The 15,451-nt window shown below is 40.0% G+C and overlaps 1 pseudogene; it reads right to left on the minus strand.

The window, feature by feature from the left end:
• Positions 1-2,204: 2,204 nt before the first annotated feature.
• On the minus strand, positions 2,205-2,317 carry LOC112312143 (U2 spliceosomal RNA; annotated as a pseudogene).
• Positions 2,318-15,451: the final 13,134 nt, after the last annotated feature.

Below are 15,451 nucleotides of genomic sequence, written 5' to 3' on the forward strand. Positions count from 1 at the left end.
AGATGCCCAACTTTTCTTATACAGGTTCATTGGCTACTAGAAACTGTACTGCTGGCCAAAGGTCATGGTCAGCGCTGCTTCTGAGCAGCTTCCTCCCCATCAGCCTCCTGTTTCTGCCTTCCCTGTGGTTCGAGCAAGTCCTCAGGCATCTCTCTCACTTTCCTGGGTTATAAATTTATATCCTCTTCTCTTTTCCCTTTCCCTTCCCCACACATAGTCACGGTCCTCCCAAACTCAGTGTCGTCAACAAGAGTAACATCTCTCAGAGAGGTAGGGTGAGGTTCTGGCTAAGATTTGCTCAGCATCTAAATCCCACTAAAGCAAAGGCTGGCCCAGCAAGCAGGGGGCAGGCAGAGGGTCTGACCTCTGAAACAGAGGAAGAATAGAATACATTTGACTTTAATATTTAAGAATGTAATGCCAACTGCTCAGTGCTTCAACAAATAGCAATCAGGTACCCACTGGGAAGAAGGTGAGAATATGAGGACTGAGTCATTAATTCAAAAGATATCATGAAAATACAGGATAGACAGCACCTTGATCTGCGCTAAAATAACCTCAGGAATGCAATTGTAAAATGCTTCCAAAGGGGCCCACAAATTCAGCAATATCATAATGTGAAATTTTCACTGACTGTAAGGAAGCATTTGCATAGGATGAACTACCTCCTAAAAAGCCCATTTCCTCAATTAATGCAAATGTTGCTACTGGTGCTGAGCAGAAGAGCATTTCTACTTTTCCTACTGCAAATGCTGTATTTCTTTCAATATTGAGGGCTGGGGCCCTATAATCTACATGTGTAGGTTAATTCTCCTGTGTCCTAGATAGTTGAGAGAGAAAGAGATTTAGATCTTCGGCTGAAGAGGAATGCCAAACTGGAAATGAAGGTGTGCAAAGGAAGCAAGGAAAAGCCCTGTGGAAGGGTCTCTGTACCTCAGCTCCTCCATCTATAAGGTAGAAGTGCTGAACAGGACAGAGTCCTCCCTGTGTGTGACTGAGAGATGCCACTTCACCGGTATGTGATGTAAGGTTTGATTATATTATTGTAATAGAAATATTTTGTCAAAAAAGTGCCCTGGCTGGGTGATTAAGTTGGTTGGAGCATAGGGCATGTACCAGAGGCAACTGATGGATGCTTCTCTCTCTCACATAGATGTTTCTCTCTCTCCCTGTTTCTCTCTCTCTCTTTCTCTCTTCCCCCAACTCTCTAAAATTAATAAAATATAACCGCAGGTGAGGATTAAAAAAAAAGTAACAGTTGTATGACATTGTTGGTAGGACACAAATCTTGAGTGTATTTTCAGAAGTGGAGATATGGCTTGAGTTGATACCATGTCCTGTTATCAAAGGCAGGGATTTGCCCTTAAAAATGTCTTTATCTATGAAGTTGAAAGCTGTAAAACATTTATAAATGAATTAGGCAATATTTACCTGTTCTTTAAAATGGTAACACATTTTACCCAAAGGCAAAAGAATGTGACCCCTATTGTGGCTCTTTCCACCATTCAGGGCAACCCTTGACATTGTGGTGATGAAAAGGGGGAGGGCAGGGAAGATGAGAAAACAAAAGACTCCTGTTTGTTAACCCCTTGCAATAAAGTCCTCACTGTTACCCTCAAGTATTTATTATTTTTAATTATATTTTATTCATTATGCTATTACAGTTCCCCTTTTTGCCCCTCCTCCACCCAGCATACCCCACTACTTCAGGCAAACCCCCAACCATTGTTCATGTCCACGGGTCACGCTTAGAAGTGCTTTGGTTACTCCATTTCTTATACTGTACATTACAACCCCATGACTATTCTGTAACTACCTATTTGTACATAATCCCCTCATCTCTTCACCCATTCTCCCACATTCCCCTCCCATCTGACAACCATCAAAATGCTCTATGTATCCAAGATTCTGTCTCTGTTATTCTTGTTTCCTTAGTTTGCTTTTTAGATACAATTGTTGATAGGTATGTGTTTATTGCCATTTTATTATTCATAGTTTTTATCTTCTTTTTCCTAAATATGCCTTTTAATATTTCATATAACAATGGTTTGGTGATGAAGAACTCTTTTAGTTTTTTGTTTTCTGGGATGGCCTTTATTTGCCCTTCAATTCTAAATTATAACTTCACTGGGTAGAGTAATCTTGGCTGTCGGTCCCTGCTTTTTATGACTTTTAATATTTCTTGCCAATCCCTTCTAGCCTGCAAAGTTTCTTTTGAGAAAGCAGCTGACAGTATTATGGATAGAGGACATATCAGATATTAAACAGATAAGAACAGATACTACACTTGATCTTAGCCAGAAGGCTGAGAAGCAATCTGACAGAATTGTGGGAACTCCCCTGTGGGTAACTATCTGTTTTCCTCTTGCTACTTTTAAGATTTGCTCTTTATATTTAACCTTTGGCATCTTGTTTGGGACACTCTGTGCTTCCTGGACTTGCATGTTTATTTCCTTCACCACACGAAGGAAGTTTTCTTTCATTATTTTTTCAAACAGATTTCCTATATCTTGCTCTTTTTCTTCTCCTTCTGGCCACTCCTATGATGTGAATGTTGGACTTCTTGAAGTTGTCCCAGAAGCTGCTTATACTATTCTCCTATTTGAGGATTCTTTCTTCTTGTTCTGGTTGGTTGTTTTTGCTTCCTTATGTTCCATATCATTGATTTGATTCTTGGCTTCATCCATTCTACTATTGTTTCCCTGTAAAGTGTTCTTTATTTCAATTAGTTCATCCTTTGTTTCTGACTGGATCTTTTTTACGCTATTGAAGTCCTCACTAATTCCTTAAGCATCTTTATAAATAGTGTTTTGGACTCTGCATCTGATAGATTGCTTATCTCCATTTTGTTTAGCCCTTTTTCTGGAGTTTTGATCTGTTTTTTTCATTTGAGCCCTGTTTCTTTATCACCTCATTTTGGCAGCCTCCCTGTGTTTGTTTCTATGTATCAGGTAGAGCTGCTTTGACTCATGTCTTGGTAGTTGGCCTAATGTAGTTGATGTCCTGTAGGGTCCAGTGGCACAGCCTCCTCTGTCCCACAAGCTGGGTACTTGAGGTGTGCCCTTCATGTGGGCTGAGTATACCCTCTTCTTATAGTTGAGCTTTGGTTGCTGTTGGCAGAACAATGGGAGAGATTTACCCAGGCCAGTCAGGTGCAAAGATTGGCTGTGACCACTGACCACAAACCTCTGCCCTCTCTGGGGTATCAGCTGTGCAGGGTCAAGGTGGTGGTGCTCTGACATGGTCTGTAGCTGTTCACTGGGTGTGCTGGCTCTGGAGTTTCCCGGGTAGTGTAGGCCAAAATCAGTCCCACCTATGTTTTGTCTGGGGCCACCTTCCTGAGCTATAAAGCAATCTGAGATGGCTGTTACTTCCGTTGGGTTTGGAGATTCCCAGGTGAAGCCAAGCTGTGAATCTAGGCTGGCTGCTGCTAGAGGTTGGCCTGGGCCTTACTGAGGACAGCTGTTACTTGTTTGATAGGATTTAGGAAGTTGTGAAGCATGAGCCAAGACCAACCATTCATATGGAAAAGTAGCTTGGGTGGGCCCATAAGTTGACTGGGGCAGAGTCTCTAAGGATCTCCAAGGTTGGTCAAACAGTATTAGCCAGGTTGATGGAGTCTCAGATATGGCACCATCTTGCCAGCTCTGTTGGGGGAGGGTTTAGAAAAGGGACAATGCCCTCTGTTCGCCTTGATGTCAGACACTTCAGTTTCTCCCTGTATACCACTTGTGCCTTTCAAGCTGCTACCCTGGTGCTAGAGCTGAGAGAGAGTGAGTCTGAGTAAGTCTGTGTGGAGGTTCTTTAACAAGAACAGCAAGGAGCTCCAGAAGTTTCTTCCACTGTCTCAATCCCTGCTGGTTTTTATAGGCAAAAGTTCTGGGGTCTTATCTTCCTGGCCTGGAATCCTGGGCTGAGGGGCCTGGTGTGCAGCTAGGATTCCTTGCTCACAAGATATCCCTCCTGAATTTTTTTTCCACCAAACATGGGTGAGGGACCGGCCCATTCCATGTCTATGCCCCTCCTACCAGTCTGGATGGATGGATGTGGATGCTTTAATTCCATAGTTGTCAGACTTCCATTCAACTGGATTTCTGACAGCTCTGATAGATGGTTGTTCCATATTTTAGTTGTAATTTTGATGTAGTTGTGAGAAGAGGCGAGCCATGTCTGTTTATGCCTCCATCTTGACCAGAAGTCCTACCCTCAAATATTTAGATGCTTCAATTTTTTTAAATCAAAGTTGATAAAGTGAATGATTTGGGATCTTCATTCTGACACTCCCTGGCTCCATGCCAGACTCTCTGTGCTAGAAAAAATGTGGTTTTAATAAAAAGTCTAGCAGTAGAGACAGAAAAAAAAAGCAAACTAATAATTTGAATTATGATTAATATGAAATTGCAGAAGAGATAAAAGTAATGTATAGTGACAGAGAGAGTTGTCTGTGGTTGAGGCGGAGAGGATTGAATTGGAGGAGCTGGAAGAAATTTGGTGGGTTATGAAATGTGCTATGTTTTCATTTGGGTTTTTGTTTACTGTGTATATACTTTTGTCAGAACTCATTTAATTGCATGCTTTAAGTGAGCACATTTTATTGCATGTAAATTACACATATATAATGTTACATGAAAACAAAACATAATATATGTAATATGAAGAAAATGAACCAGGAGTGGAGGTGAGGCAGGAGTCCAGCTTAGATGAGGTGTGTCAAGAAAACTCAGTGAAAATGAGGTTATCCAGCATGAGGAAGAAAGAGGTCATGCTGAAGGAATCACATGAGCAAGGGCCCTGATCATTTTCCTTATTTTTCTTGCGGTAGAGAAGTTTATTAAGACAAAAGTCATAATTATACTCTTCCCTGGAGAGAAGGTATGTGTAAGCAGATAATTCTACCAAAGTCCTTCTAGATGGGGGCACAGATGACTAAGAGCTAAAGGGTATGAGGCTTCTTTTTTTAAGGTGGTGAAAATGTTCTAAAATTGACTGTGGTGATGGTGGCACTTATCTGTGAATACACTAAAAAACAGTTGAATTGTACACTCTACAAGAGTGAGTTGTATGGTATGTGAATTATATATTGAAGCTTTTTTCAAAAAATATATATATCCTTATTTTTGAAAAAAGGATATATAAAAGGATATATTTTAATCCTCACCCAAGGATATTTTTTGTTATTCACTTTAGAGAGAGTGGAAGGTGGGATAGAGAGAGAGAGAAACATCAATTGGTTGAGTCCCAAACCGGGGATCAAACCCGCAACCTAGGTATGTGCCCTGACCAGGAATCAAACCTGCAACCTTTTGGTGCATGGGAAGACATTCCAACCAACTGAGCCACCTGGCAATAGCTAAGGTAATATAATTCTATGATAAGATAGGTTTGGGTGCAAACTTTGGACACAGACTAAAGCAAAATAACCTGGATGCAATCCTTCATTTTTACTTTCTTAGCAACATACTCATATGTTGAACCAACAAAACATAACTAGAGTAACTTCAGATAGACTTCCTATTTCATTTATATGCCCAAGAAAAACAAAACTCCCCTCACCTTCAAAAAGTGGAATAAAATTGCCCAATCATAGATTTTCATTGGAAACCCAGAAAAACAGTTCCAACTAAAATAACAAATGTTATGGATTACTTTTATTATTTTAATCAGCTGGCATAACATCATCTCAGAGCCCTAAAACCAAGTGAAATCTGGGGAGGTGAGTGTCCAAAGCGAGTCTGTGTAGTGGTAACAAACATAGTCGCAGCGGCTGACATAACAACAGCTTATTTCTCATTCATGCTGCATGCCTGCAGGGGTCCTGCTCCTTCTAATCCAGTGGGGACCCAGTCGATAGGGTCTCCCACTCAACATGTGCATATTGTGGCAGATTTTTGATTCCTCAGATCATGTTTCATTCTCTTAGAATGTGGATATATTTTTTAGTTTTTGTATTCTCCCTATTAAGATTTATATTTAACGTAAGCATTTATCAAGCTCTTCCTCCTGAATCTCTCACCCCTACCAACCTACAGTTTTCTTTTTAAAAACTGGAATCCTCCTATTATATTTCAGTGACAGAGCTCCCTTTTATGTATTAAAGTCAAACCAGTTATTATAACACAAGGAACTGACACTCTGGGCTAATGGGTATAAAAGAGAATGTGGCTACCCTTTACTGTAAGGTTTAAACAGTTTTAAAATAAGTTCCTTCAACTGGAGAGGAGCCTCAAAGTGGCATGAAAAGTACTTCCTACACTGAGAATTCAGGAAGCCAATTTAGATTTTTTAAAAAGACCCTGTAATGTAAGGGCAGAGTGATTATTAATTAACCTCTTTAAACCCTCTATCATGAGGTCATACATTTTCTTAGCGCATGCATTTATTGAGGTCTGTCTCTGCTTTGGCAGGTGAAGGAGAACCTAGCTGTATATCCTTGGCCTTTGAGTATGTACTCTAAACTCTCTAGTTGCTCTTGGACTAGTCTTTCAGTGAGGACCTGTGCTCACTAGACCATTCTGGATTCTGGACCTAAATCCCAGAATGTACCTTCTTTAAATGTCATTCAATGGACCACTTCTCTTCTCTAAAAATATCATCAGCAAAAATGCATATTCTCTCATATCAAATCCAAATTTCCAGACTTGTCTTTCAGTTCTTCCACAACACACGCACACAGAGCTCCCCTTCCCAGGCAGAGCCCAGAACCGTGGGGACTCAGGGAACTGTACGTGAACTGAAGCTCCTTATCCTTCTGGTCAACCATTCTTGCATCTATTGCACATAGAGCTGGTGAGTGAACTGCACATGTGTGTGCATAATGTGTAATTGTATATTATATGCTATTTATAAATATAAGAATGTTAATAACAATGATTATAGAATGTTAATTAAGGTCTTACTATGTATCAAGTCCTGAGCATATAATTAACTTTATCCCATTTAGTCCTCGCAGCGATTTTATCATGTGTATTTTATAAGCAAGAACACAGCACATCTGCGTTTCCAAAACCTGTGCTCTAGCCTTACTCAGTTGACTTGATTGCTGCATCCCAGTCCATACTCCCTACTCGAGTCAGGTCTCCCCCCTATCTTCCTGTCCCTAAAATCACCGTCTGCTCATTCAGTCTACCTCCCTTTCTCCCAGCAAACCCTAACACTGTTCAAGACCCAGAGCAAACCCCATCTTTGGGTGATGCCTTCTTTCCAATGCAAGACTGGAGATGTCTTTGAATCACCTTGAAATCTGAATTTCCTTTAAAACGCATAGTCCTCACAAGCCAGCAGCCCTCTTCTTGCCTGCCCTATCCCACCAGCACATTGTGTCATTGCCACTTATGGAGCCATCTCAACTTTGTCCACACTTCTCTCTGTCTCCACATTTCCTTCAGGTCCGGCCCCAGTGTCTCCCTCTGCACCATTGTAAGAGCCTCTTACTTGTCTCCACTCTTGCAGTTCTAATCCAGTCCCCCTGTAGGACCTAGAATGAGCTTTTAAAATATATGTTTTATATTTCCGTGCTTAAAGCCCTTTAGCATCATTCTGTCACAGAATATAATTCAAACATCTTATCACAGCCTAAAGGCCCCAAGGGATGGGTGTTCTGACCATGTCTCCAGGGTCACTTCCTCTTCTCCTCAGCCTCTCATCGCTGTCTATTTGCTTGGCTCTTCCCACTTCTTTGAACATGACAGACTCTCCCACCAGTGAGTCTTTGCAGGTGTTGTTTCCACTGCCTGCTTTTTCCATTCTTCAGGTCTCAGATTTAATGTTAGTCTGCTCTTGAGGACTACAGCAAGTAAAGGACAGGCAGGGGTCATTATAATAGGAGAGACAGGGAGTTGTCCTAGCCAACATTGGGTGGAAGACACTAAAAGAGTCCAAAAGATAGATCCTAGAGTTAAAGGTGTCTTGGGAGAATTTTACTATTTTGCCTAAGGCAGGTTTGCTTTTAAATTTCCTTCATGGTGTCCACTCTATCATATCCTACCCTACACAATGCCTACCCTGTCACTTTCCAGTAGTATTTTCAAAGTTATTCAAGCCATCTTTCTGTGTTAAACACTAAACCTGCTCACCCTAGTCCTTGCTTACACTTGATTCCAGAGTCCATTTTTCACCTACAATTAAGGCCACATTTTATTATTTATTTATTTATTTATTTACTTACTTACTTACTTATTTACTTAGGCCACATTTTTAAAAAGATTTTATTTATTTTTAGAGAAAGGGGAAGGGAGGGAGAAAGAGAGGGAGAGAAACATCTATGTGTGGTTGCCTCTTGTACACCCTCAACTGGGGGACCCAGCCCACAATCCAGGCATGTGCCCTGACTGGGAATATGAACCAGTGACCCTTTGGTATGCAGGCCGGCACTCAATCCACTGAGCTACAGCAGCCAGGGCTAAGGCCACATTTTAATTCAGCTTCACTGCAACCTTCCCTTGGGTTTGTTTTCTTCCTGTTTCCCCTCTCCAACCCTCATTCCCATAGTAGAGCAATAAGCAAACAACACTGTGGAGGAACACTCGTGATTAACTCTCCCTTGGCTTGGCTCTCCTTCCCAGACAGGGGAGAGGGCTCAGAACCCTCAGGACTCAGAGAGCTGTAATTGAACTGAAGCCCTTTTTCCATCTAGTCAACCTTTCTTGCATCTATTGTGATGAGCTGATGAGTGAACTGCAAGAAACATCTTCTAGCATCAGGCTCATCAGTGACCAACAGTATACTTTTGCAATCTCCCCAAGATCTTTTTTCCTGTGTCTTTTAAATGTGAGTTTGGTTTCCATAGAAACAGCCAAGCTCTGTGAAGGAGAGATTCCTTGTAAAATGAGCCTGGAAGACCTTAAGATGAATGTAGACAACCATTGCTGTTTTAGGCCTAAAAGACTAAAAATTTCTTTCCTACTTATCAGTGACTAGGAAATACGTACAGTATTTTTATCATGTTAATCTTAAAGTGAATCTGACTTATTATTTCCTTTTAAACACCTGGCTAAATTGGTCCCGTAGAGAGTATTGGGTTCCTGGGTCCCTGGGTCACACTGAAGTCTGGAAAAAAATTTAGTATATTTTATTGATTATGCTATTACAGTTATGCCAATTTTTCCCTTTTTGCCCCCCTCCTCCTGGTATCTTCCTCCTCTCCAGGAATCCCCCCTGCCCTTATCCATGTCCATGGGTTGTGCATGTAAGTTTTTTGGCTTCTCCATTTCTTATACAATACTTAACATCCCCCTGTCTATTTTGTATCTCCCAATTATGCTTCTTATTCCCTGTACCTTTTCCCCCATTTTCCCTTCTCCCCCTCCCAGCTGATAATCCTCTAAATGATCTCCATATCTATGATTCTGTTGCTGTTCTGCTTGTTTGTTTATTTTTTTAGATTCAGTTGTGGATAGTCGTAAATTTGTTGCCACTTTAATGTTCATAGTTTTGATCTTCTTTTTCTTAAATAAATCCCTTTAACATTTCATGTATTAATAGTTTCGTAATGATGAACTCCTTTAGCTTTTCCTTGTCTGGGGAACACTTTATCTGCCCTACCATTCTAAATGACAGCTTTGCTGGATAGAGTAATCTGGGATATAGGTCCTCGATTTTTATCACTTTGAATACTTCTTGCTAGTCCCTTCTTGCCTGCAAAGTTTCTTTTGAGAAATCAGCTGACAGTCTTATAGGAACTCCTTTATAGGCAATTCTCTACTTTTCTCCTGTTGCTTTTGAGATTCTCTCTTTATCTTTAACTTTTGGCATTTTGATTGTGATGTGTCTTGGTGTGGTCCTCTTTGGGTCCAACTTGTTTGGGACTCTCTGTGCTTCCTGGACTTGTATGTCTATTTCCTTTACCAAATTAGGCAAGTTTTCTTTCATTATTTTTTCATGTAAGTTTTCAATTTCTTGCTTTTCCTCTCCTCCTTCTAGCACCCCTATGATTCTGATGTTGGTATGTTTGGAGATATCCCAGAGGCACCATCTTAGTTTTACTATTATTTTTTTTTTCCTTCATGCTTTCCTGATTGAATGCTTATTTCTTCTTTGTATTCCAAATCGTTTATCTGAATCCTGACTTCATCCCCTCCACTGTTAGTTTCCTGTAGATTTTTCTTTATTTCACTTAGTGTAACATTCATTTCTCCCTGGGTCTTTTTCATTTTGTTGCCATACTCAGTGAGTTCTTTGAGCATCTTGATCACCACTGTTTTGAACTCTGCATCTGATAGGTTAGTTATCTCCATTTCATTTATTTTTCTCTCTGGGGTTTTGTTCCGTTGTTTCATTTGGGCCATATTTCTTTGTCTCCTCAATTTGACTACCTCCCTGTGTTTGTTTCTGTGTATTAAGTAGAGTTGCTTTGACTCCCTGTCTTAGTAGCATAGCCCGTCTGGATAAATGTGGCTTCTTTAAATCCTTGATCATCAGACTTCCATACAGCTTGATTTTCTTTCTTTTTTTTTTAATTTTAATTTTTTATTGTTATTCAATTACAGTTGTGTGCCTTTTTTCCCCATCCCTCCACCCCACCCCAGCCGAACCCACCTCCCTCCCCTGCCTCCACCCTCCCCCTTGATTTTGTCCATGTGTCCTTTATAGTAGTTCCTGTAATCGCCTCTCCTCCCTGTCCCCTCCCCACTCCCCGCTGCCCATTGTTAGATTGTTCTTAATTTCAATGTCTCTGGTTATATTTTGTTTCCTTTTTTTTTCTATTTATTATGTTTCAGTTAAAGGTGAGATCATATGGTATTTGTCCCTCACCGTCTGGCTTATTTCACTTAAAATAATACTCTCCAGTTCCATCCATGCTGTTGCAAAGGGCATAAGCTCCTTCTTTCTCTCTGCTGCGTAGAATTCCATTGTGTAAATATACCATAGTTTTTGGATCCACTCGTTTGCTGATGGGCACTTAGGTTGCTTCCAGTACTTGGCTATTGTAAATTGTGCTGCTATGAACATTGGGGTGCGCAGGTTCTTTTGGATTGGTGTTTCAGTGTTCTTAGGGTATAATCCCAGCAGCGAAATTGCTGGGTCAAAGGGCAGTTCCATTTTTAGTTTTCTGAGGAAATTCCATACTGTTTTTCACAGTGGCCTCACCAGTCTCCATTCCCACCAACAGTGTACTAGGGTTCCCTTTTCTCCGCATCCTCTCGAACATTTGTTTGTGGATTTGTTTATGTTGGCCACTCTGACTGGTGTGAGATGGTACCGCATTGTGGTTTTAATTTGCATGTCTCTGATGGCTAGTGATGCTGAACATCTTTTCATATGTCTCTGGGCCCTCTGTATGTCTTGTTGGAGAAGTGTCTGTTCAAGTCCTTTGCCCATTTTTTAATTGGGTTCTTTGTCTTCCTGGAGTGCAGTCATGTGAGTTCTTTATATATTTTGGAGATCAGGCCCTTGTCTGAAGTATCATTGGCAAATATATTTTCCCATACTGTTGGTTCTCTTTGCAATTTGGTGCTGTTTTCTTTAGCCATGTGGAAGCTTTTTATTTTGATGAGGTCCCAATTGTTTATTCTTTCCTTTATGTCCCTTGCTTTAGGGGACATGTCTGTGAGGATGTTGCTGCGTGGAATGTCTGAGATTTTCCTGCCAATGTTTTCCTTTAGGACTTTTATGGTGTTACGACTTATATTTAAGTCTTTTATCCATCTTGAGTTTATTTTTGTGTATGGCGTAAGTTGGTGATAGAGTTTCATTTTTTTGCACGTAGCTGTCCAGATCTCCCAACACCATCTGTTGAAGAGGCTGTTTTTGCTCCATTTTATGCTCCTGTTTATTCTTTCCTTTATGTCCCTTGCTTTAGGGGACATGTCTGTGAGGATGTTGCTGCGTGGAATGTCTGAGATTTTCCTGCCAATGTTTTCCTTTAGGACTTTTATGGTGTTACGACTTATATTTAAGTCTTTTATCCATCTTGAGTTTATTTTTGTGTATGGCGTAAGTTGGTGATAGAGTTTCATTTTTTTGCACGTAGCTGTCCAGATCTCCCAACACCATCTGTTGAAGAGGCTGTTTTTGCTCCATTTTATGCTCCTGCCTCCTTTGTCAAATATTAATTGACCGTAAAGACTTGAGTTTATTTCTGGGCTCCCTGTTCTGTTTCATTGGTCTATGTGCCTCTTTTTATGCCAGTACCAGGCTGTTTTGATTACAGTGGCCTTGTAATACAGTTTGATATCAGGTATTGTGATCCCTCCTTCTTTGTTCTTCTTTCTCAAAATTGCTGCAGCTATTCGGGGTCGTTTATGGTTCCATATAAATTTCTGAAATGTTTGTTCTATATCTGTGAAATATCTCATGGGTACTCTAATAGGGATTGCATTGAATCAATACATTGCTGTGGGTAGTATGGCCATTTTGATGATCTTAATTCTTCCAATCCATGAGCATGGTACATGCTTCCATTTGTTTGTGTCTTCCTTAATTTCTTCCTTCAGTGTTGTGTAGTTTTCTGAGTACAGGTATTTTACCTCCTTGGTTAGGTTTATTCCTAGGTACTTTATTTTTCTTGTTGCTATATCAAATGGGATTTTTTTCCTGATTTCTGTTTCTGCAGTTTCATTGTTGGTGTACAGGAATGCCTTTGATTTCTGAGTATTGGTGGACAGGAATGCCTTTGATTTCTAAGTATTGACTTTATATCCAGCTGTTTTGCCAAATTCATTTACTAGGTCAATTAGTTTTTTGGTGCAGTCTATAGGATTTTCCATGTACACTATCATGTCATCTGCAAACAGTGACAGTTTCATTTCCTCCTTTCCAATTTGGATGCCTTTTATTGCTTTTTCTTGTCTGATTGCTGTGGCTAGAACTTCCAATAATATGTTGAATAGGAGTGGTGAGAGAGGGCATCCTCATCTTCTTCCTGATCTTAGTGGGAAAGCTCTAAGTTTTTGTCCATTGAGTATGATGTTGGCTGTAGGTTTCTCATATATGGCCTTTATTATGTTGAGGAATGCTCCCTTTATTCCCACTTTGCTGAGTGTTTTTATCAGAAATGGGTGCTGTATCTTATCAAATGCTTTTTCTACATCTATTGATATGATCATGTGATTTTTGTCTTTGCTGTTGTTGATGTGATGTATTATGTTTATTTATTTGCGAATATTGTACCATCCTTGCATCCCTGGGATGAATCCCACTTGGTCATGTTGTATGATCTTTTTAATGTATTGCTGGATGCAGTTTGCCAATATTTTGTTGAGAATTTTAGCATCTATGTTCATCAGCAATATTGGCCTGAAGTTTTCTTTCTTCGTTGTGTCTTTATCTGGTTTTGGGATTAGGATGATGCTGGCTTCATAAAAAGAGTTTGGGAGTCTTCCATCCGTTTGGATTTTTTTGAATAGTCTGTAAAGGATAGGGGTTAGCTCTTCCATAAAATCTTTGTAGAATTCTCCTGTGAAACCATCTGGTCTAGGGCTTTTGCGTATTGGGAGTTTTTTGATGACTGCTTCAATTTCCTCTGCTGTTATTGGTCTGTTCAGGCTTTCTGCTTCTTCTTCATTCAGTTTTGGAAGATTATATTTTTCTAGAAATGTGTCCATTTCACCTAGGTTTTCAAATCTCTTGGCATACAGTTCTTTGTAGTAATTTCTTACAATTCTTTGTATTTCTGTGGTATCAGTTGTAATCTCTCCTCTTTCATTTCTAATTGTGGTTATTTGGATCCTCTCTCTTTTTTTTCTTGATGAGCCTACTTAAAGGCTTGTCGATTTTGTTTATCTTTTCAAAGAACCAGCTCCTGGATTCGTTGATCAGTAGAATTGTGCTTTTAGTCTCTATGTCATTTAGTTCTGCTCTGATCTTGGTTATTTCCTTCCTTCTGCTTGCTCTGGGCTGTCTTTGTTGTTGTTCCTCCAGTTCTTGTAGGCATAGGGTTAGGTTGTTTGTTTGAACTGTTTCTATCTTCTTAAGGTAGGCCTGTATTGCTATGAACTTCCCTCTCAGGACTGCCTTTGCTGTGTCCCATAGGTTTTGGGTTGTTGTGAGTTCATTTTCATTTGTTTCCAGAAAGTTTTTGATTTCTTCCCTAATCTCGTTCTTGACCCTTTCATTGTTTAATGGCATGCTATTCAGTCTCCATGATTTTAAGCATTTTGGGTTTTTTCCTTTGGGGTTGGTTTCTAGTTTCAGTCCCTTGTGGTCAGAGAAAATGCTTGATATGATTTCAATTTTCTTGAATTTGTTGAGGCTTGCTTTGTGTCCTATCATGTGGTCTATCTTTGAAAAAGTTCCATGGACACTTGAAAAGAATGTGTGTTTTGCTTCTTTGGGATGAAAAGCTCTATAAATATCAGTTAAGTCCATTTCATCTAGGGTATTGTTCAGTGACACAATATCTTTGTTGATCTTTTGTTTGGAAGACCTGTCCATTTTTGATAGTGGGGTGTTAAAATCCCCTACTATAATTGTGTTGCTGTCAATATCTTTCTTGAAGTCCTCCAAGATTTTCTTTATGTATTTGGGTCCTCCTACATTGGGTGCATATATATTTACAATGTTTATGTCTTCCTGGTGGATTCTTCCTTTGAGTGTTATGAAGTGACCTTCTGGGTGTCTCTTTATGGCCTTCTTTTGAAGTCTATTTTGTCTGATATGAGTATTGCTACCCCTGCTTTTTTTTCCTGTCCATTTGTTTGGAAAATTTGTTTCCAGCCCTTCACTTTCAGTCTGTGTAAGTCTTTTGTCCTGAGATGGGTCTCTTGTAGGCAGCATATGTGTGGGTCATGTATTCTTATCCATTCAGCTATTCTATGTCTTTTGATTGGAGCATTTAATCCATTTACGTTTAAGGTTATTATCGATAGGTAGTTATTCATTGCCCTTTTTCCCTACCTGTGTTCCTCTCTCTTTCTCTTTTCCTTCCTTTCCTTAAAGCAGTCCCTTTAGCATCTCTTGCAGAGCTGGTTTGGTGGAAGTGTATTCTTTTAGACTTCTTTTGTCTGGGAAGTTCTTTATTTGGCCTTCTATCTTGATTGAGAGCCTTGCTGGGTAAAGCAGTCTTGGTTGCAGGCCTCTGGTTCTCATTACTTGGAATATTTTTTGCCATTCTCTTCTGGCTTAGAGCGTTTCCATTGAGAAGTCAGTTGCTAACCTTATTGGGACTCCTTGTATGTTACTTCCTGTTTCTCCCTTGCTGCCTTTAAGATCCTCTCTTTGTCTTGGAATTTTGCCATTTTAATTATGATGTGTCTTGCAGTAGGCCTCTTTGTGTTCCTCTTGCTTGGGACTCTGTTTTTCCTGGATTTGGGTGACTTTTTCTCTCCTCAGATTATGGAAATTTTCCATCATTACTTTTTCAAACAGGTTTTCTATCCCTTGCTCTTCTTCTTCTCCTTCTGGTATTCCTGTTATACGGATATTGTTACGTTTCATGTTGTCATGCATTTCCCTTAATCCCTCTTCATTCTTTCTGAGCCTCTTTACCTTTTCTTGCTCTTTCTGGGTGTTTTTT

The sequence above is a fragment of the Desmodus rotundus genome, chromosome 7 (genome assembly GCF_022682495.2).
Source record: "Desmodus rotundus isolate HL8 chromosome 7, HLdesRot8A.1, whole genome shotgun sequence".
Classification (NCBI taxonomy): Eukaryota; Metazoa; Chordata; class Mammalia; order Chiroptera; family Phyllostomidae; genus Desmodus; species Desmodus rotundus.